This window comes from Bidens hawaiensis, unplaced genomic scaffold, assembly GCF_021521415.1.
Source record: "Bidens hawaiensis isolate Kalapana, Puna unplaced genomic scaffold, B.hawaiensis_p1.1 tig00026851_1, whole genome shotgun sequence".
NCBI lineage: Eukaryota > Viridiplantae > Streptophyta > Magnoliopsida > Asterales > Asteraceae > Bidens > Bidens hawaiensis.
The window spans coordinates 242,681-248,789 of NW_027494324.1; the positions used below are offsets into that span (position 1 = coordinate 242,681).

The window sequence follows — 6,109 nt, forward strand, 5'->3', positions numbered from 1 at the left end:
TCTTGTTTCTAGTTAACTTCAAAAAGAAATTTACCAAAACCTCATGTGAAGATAAACCAATGAGTATAAATGAATAAAGTTAGTAAGTTACCAAGCACTTGGGCATCGTGGCTAATAAATTTATTCATGTGGTGAGACAAATTCTGATTAACAAAGCTGGATTCACAAATTCCAGGTTTTAATTTCAGAGGTGGGGTATTTCGTAAGTAATCAATTTGACATAATCTTGTTTCGGTTCATAATTAATTAAAATCAAATATACATGTTACAATGCACATGAAGAGAAATATTAGTAAATATTAAGCAAGTGGAAATATTTTTTTAGCTTAATTCAAGTAAATATATTTTATTTATTTATTATTTTCAACAATTTGTTTTAGACTGAGGACACATGAGAATTTCATATTTTCACCGTTTCATGCCTTATATTTGAACTATGCTAATTTAATATTTATCATTTGATTGGTAAACGGGCTTTCGGGTCATTATAAAACCAACTAGAACAGCTCTTGACACTTGATTCATTGGTTTTTGATCGATCATATCTAGTTTCACAATTTAGTAGAAATACAAATGAGTAAAGCTTTTCGATGTGAAAAAAAGAGCTCTTAAAGGGGAAAATTATTAAACAATATTAAAATTCGAGACAAACATAAATCATAAAGTAAAGAGAGCTGATAATTGATTTATACAACATTAAAAGTATTAGTTACACACATCATGTCTTTTTATGTATTTCTTTAGATATTATATTATATCATGTGATGTGCATCGTAAAACAAAATTTAACAGCGCATAAATAACTGTCTTTAACACAAAAGGTTATATCCCCGACACATGCGTAACAAAACCATATCATGTTGTAACGATTCCCTTTGTAATTTGTAAACATAAAAGCCAAAGGAAGAGACAAGACTAAAAAAGAAAGAGGAGGCACAAGTAAGTGGACCGGTGTGGTGATAACATGAGCTTCGCTCCAACCGGTCGGGCATAGGATTTAGGTATCAATGTGTAGTCTATTTATGTTTTCACTTTATATATTATTTTATTTCATTATAATTATTTTCTATAACTTTCTTTCAAACTTTTCTTGGCTTATGTGGGTCATTATGTTTTGGATTTATTAAACATATCTTAGATGAGATTCGATGGGGCTTATACTCTCTAATATTGACATAAAATATCATTTTCACTTATTAAAATATGACAAAAAGTACTTAATTGTTTAATAAAATTGAAAAAAATTGTTAAATAATAACTTAATTATAAAAAAAAAATATGCAATTTTTTAGTTGGGAGTGTTCAAGGAATCCACTGGACCACATAGGTCCGTACCTACATGATCATAAACGTATTGATCACTGCTAACTTGTCGACCCCATGGATTATATATATGGTTTAAATATTGGTTACAATTAATAATATTTATCGTAATGGTATTAAATGAATATTGAAAAAGGACAAAGCTAATAATTTGGAAACAACCCTACCAAAGATGTAAGGAAACCAAACTTTATGGGCCAACCATGACACCATAAATGAAAACCCACTACCCATGCTTCATTTATTTTGGCTTGTTTGTTCCAAGTGTCTATATCTATTTTCTTTTCATTTATTTTTTGTGGTATACATTAATGTCTTATGGGGTACAAACGGTTCGAGTCAAGTTCAAACTCGTCTATCGAATAAGTTTCAATCTACGCTCAAGTTTGGACTCGTACTCGTTTCAAATTTTAACCGAGATAAATAGATAATATCTTATACTTTTCTATAGTCAAATATAGATAAGTAGCTCAAGTTTCATATGTTGTATAATATCTCATATTTTTCTATTTTTGTATTCGTATCCAACACTCAAATCATATCTATACACTTAACATTTTCATAAAAAAATGTTATCATTAAAAAAAATCTTAAATCCACCACCAATTATACACTACATTATATACCTCACCTATATATCATACAAAACAACTAATTTTTTATGTTTTTATTTATACCCACATTATCTTGTATCATGTATTTATCATTTTATGGTTAGAATTAGTCCATGATTAGCCTCCTTAAAGTGGCCTGGCATGACAATAATGATGATTAATAAACCTAATAATAACTTCCTCACCAAATCACAAGTTAGTCCTCCAACTTTCCCATTATTACACTTTCAACCCCTTAATTCTTCATATATATACAAACAACATAAATCTCACCACATTATTACTCTCTTAGCACACACACATATTAATATTACTTAAAACAATCATGGGTTTCCCAGTTGGTTACACCGATCTATTCCTACCCAAACTCCTCCTTCACGTCTTAACCATTTTAGGCTTCATCCGCAAACTCATCTCCTTCACTTTCCTACTCGTTGGTCTAGGCGATTTCATCGAACCCGAATTCTCACCCGACCCGACCCGAACCCGTTACACATTTTCACTCAGTATCCGCTGCCTTAATACGTGAACTCCTTCCAGTAGTTAAGTACTCGGAGCTAGTGGACCCACCAGAGAGTTGTGCGGTTTGTTTGTATGAGTTCGACGTGGACGATGAAATAAGGCGGCTTACTAATTGCCGACATATATTCCACCGTTGCTGTCTGGACCGTTGGATGGACCATGATCAGAAGACATGTCCGTTGTGTCGGACGCCGTTTGTTTCCGATGATTTACAGGATTTGTTTAATCAACGGCTATGGGCGGCTTCTGGGATTGCTGATTATTATGGGGATTCATTTGATGGTTAGTGGCTTATGATAGTGATGCATGCTTTTTTTTTTTTTTTTGATAGATTGTAGGATTATATTTTACAAAAGAAAAAAGAATGAGAAGCATATATTGTATTCACAAAACAATGGATAGAAATAGAATTAATGGTTTTTTTTAATAATTATAACACATAAATTATATAAAGTATTCATACAAATGTATTATGTTGTGTGACAAATGAGGTAATTGTTTATCTACGTTAGGTATACACTATTTTAAAATATAACAGATAATGATAATTTTGATTATGATTTAAATAAGCTGATAAAAGCTATTACTAGATCCTTTTATTTTTCTTATATTTCAAACCCTCCTACTAGAGAATGAAATGCTATAGATAACTACAATATTATTATGAAAGTTTATAAGTATGTACAAAATTATCGTTGCATTTAGAAATGTAATTGAGAAGTGAGTAACTTTTGATTTTGTAGCAAGTGAGAATAATAGTTTACCAAAATTGCTTAGGAAAGTACAAAAGAGTACCAAATATTTGGGTCCTACGTAAAGCAGAGCTTGTTGGGTCTTGCTTGGATCCAACCGGGTTAATCGGATCTTGTCTTAAAGTGTGAGCAACTTCTTTTTTAATATACATAAAACAGAGAAGTACGATAACTGTATATATTTCTAAACAACAGCATTATTATTATTATTATTATTATTATTATTATTATTATTATTATTATTATTATTATTATTAAAAGGACTAGAAAGACAGTAGACAAAATGTGAACATCTTATAGGATAACATATTTTGTGTGATGAAGAAAGAGATGTTTGAAAATATTTGAGGGGTTCTAGTGCAATGGTAGGTATGATCAGTTGGCCGGCCGTTCTGAAAAAAAATGTATATTACCTGAAGCAAAATGCAATGGTGTGACGTAGTTTCATTATCTTTCTACTTAGAGCATTCTCATCCTACTTCATATCCGTAAATCAAAAATTATACTAAAACTCACTATATTTTCTTTCTCTATTTCAATTAAATAATACTTTTTATACCTTTTATCATTACCTTTTCTCTTTCTTTCACTCACAACCACTCTCAAAATATATTAAAAAATTATAGGGGATGAACAGTAACTTTTCAAATGTACAGAAAAATCACTACTTTTTCTAAAATATAAAAATTTTTCACTCACAACACCATGAATCACTGTCTAAATTATAAAAATATCCATCATATAAAATAAGGGGTTGGATGAGAATGCTCTTATAATTGACTTTACATGGTTTTCTACTTTTCTTTAATGTTAATATGTTCTTATGATCTGGAAATTAAATGTGTAACACACTCCAAAAAGGTTTAATATGGCATCCGTTAAGGTTAAATTAATAAAAACAATAAAAAATGAACAAAATACGATGGATATGGATGTATGTTTTTCGTAAATATTTATCAAAAAAATAGAAAACTAAAAACATATTTATAATTGTATCTTGAGGCCGGTATTGTTGTGAGTAGACTAGATGAGCGTGTAAGTTGTTTAAAAAAGAGCAAATGCCATAATGCTAGTTCATGACGAAACGAAGATTAAATATGTTATATGATCAAACAATTGATAAACACCAGATTTAAAGAAAATATACATAAAAGTGTACATAAAAGAAAAACCAAAAGTTAGTTCTATGGCACATGTGAAAGCGGAGAAAATTTTCCTTGTATGTTCCCAACCCTCAATGTGTGAAACTGTGTGTTCTTTTTCGATAATTTGAATTTGCAATGGTTTTTTTAGTAACTAGAAAAGTGTCCGCACGATGCAACGGGAAACACATATCTCGGCAATCATGTGACAAGTTTACAGGTGTTCGTTGTTTGACTTAAAACCGTAAAACCGTTCAAAACAGTCATTGGTTTGACTTCATGGTTGATTTTTTTTCATTAAATTTTGGCCGGTCGTTTTCGGTATTCAACGAAAAACCCGTTGCTAACGGTTATGCTCACGGGTTAATTTAAAACCATCAAAACCAGACCGCAAACGCCCATTCGTAAAATGTTATTTTTTTTAACTGGAAAAAAAAACTATAATAATATCATACTCAAACTAAAGAGAAAAATATGCTCGTTTTTTATGATGCAATTTCTTTAAAAAAATTAACGTATGAAAATTTTATAAACGTTTAAAAATTACGGGGGAAGTTGGATTAGAAGTGAAAATAAAAATCACACATGAGTGAAAGATCAAGGATCATAATTGTAACTATTTTTAAAATTTACAAAAGTTAAACAAAGTGAAGGGGCCAATATTGTAACTATTATTTTATATTGGACAAGTTTACTCTTATCCTAAATGCATTGAAGGTTGCACCATGTACTGATTCATTTGTAAAACCCTTAAAAGAGCAGGTGTCTTAATTTTGTCTTATTTCAAATATGAACTAGCGGCATCACTAAGAGCATTCTCATCCCCTCCACCATCTCTAAATCCAAAATTACATTAAAAAAACACTACATGTTCTCACTCTTTTTAATTAAATAGCATTTTTTTATATCTTTATCATTACCATTTCTCTCTATTTCACTCACAACCATTTTCAAATTTCAACAAATATTAAAAAATTATAGGTGGTGAACATTAGTTTTTCAAAAATACAGAAAAATTACTGCATTTTCTCCCCCGTGTACTTACAGCACCCTAAATCATTCTCTAAGTTTTAAAAACCCCACTCATAAAATTTAGTTTTTAGGATGCAAATACTCTTACAGTTTTCGGTTTTCTATAAATTGAAGATTTTACTTTAGGATTTTGGTGAAACATGCATATAATAGTTGTTGACTAGTTGTACACTTGTACATATTCAAGTCTCTTTTGGGCTTCGGCTAGCTAGCTAGCTTGCTTTATAAAACCAGTCAAACTCAAACCCAGTTATGTGAAAACAACCTATAGCTAAACGGCCCAACCCACTAAACTGTAATAATCCAAACCGGTTGTACACTCGTACACTGTCCACATTTATTTACAGCCCATTTATGATATTAGGATAGGGCTGTCCAAACCGCTCGCTGCTCGAATTCGTTCGGCGCTCGCTTAGAAAATGCTTGCTGGTTTTTTTGCTCGATTGTAAACAAGCCGCTCTGCTCGGTTCGGTTTGTAAACGAGCCAAGCAACGAGCAAAGATATGCTCAGTTCGGTTCGGCTCGAATATTTTTAATTTATTATATATATATATATATATATATAATTATACATGAACAAATATATAAATATATAGACAACACACATAAAATATAAGTATACAATTTTTTAAACCCTTTTTAAAATTTTCTTATTCCGTTAATTTTATAGTTTTATTAGTTCGATTCAAGTTTTCAGAATATTAAAAGTTTGTTTACATGTTCA

General features: G+C 30.5%; 1 pseudogene; it reads left to right on the forward strand.

The window, feature by feature from the left end:
* Positions 1–2,214: 2,214 nt before the first annotated feature.
* LOC143574133 (brassinosteroid-responsive RING protein 1-like) lies at positions 2,215–2,746 on the forward strand (annotated as a pseudogene).
* Positions 2,747–6,109: the final 3,363 nt, after the last annotated feature.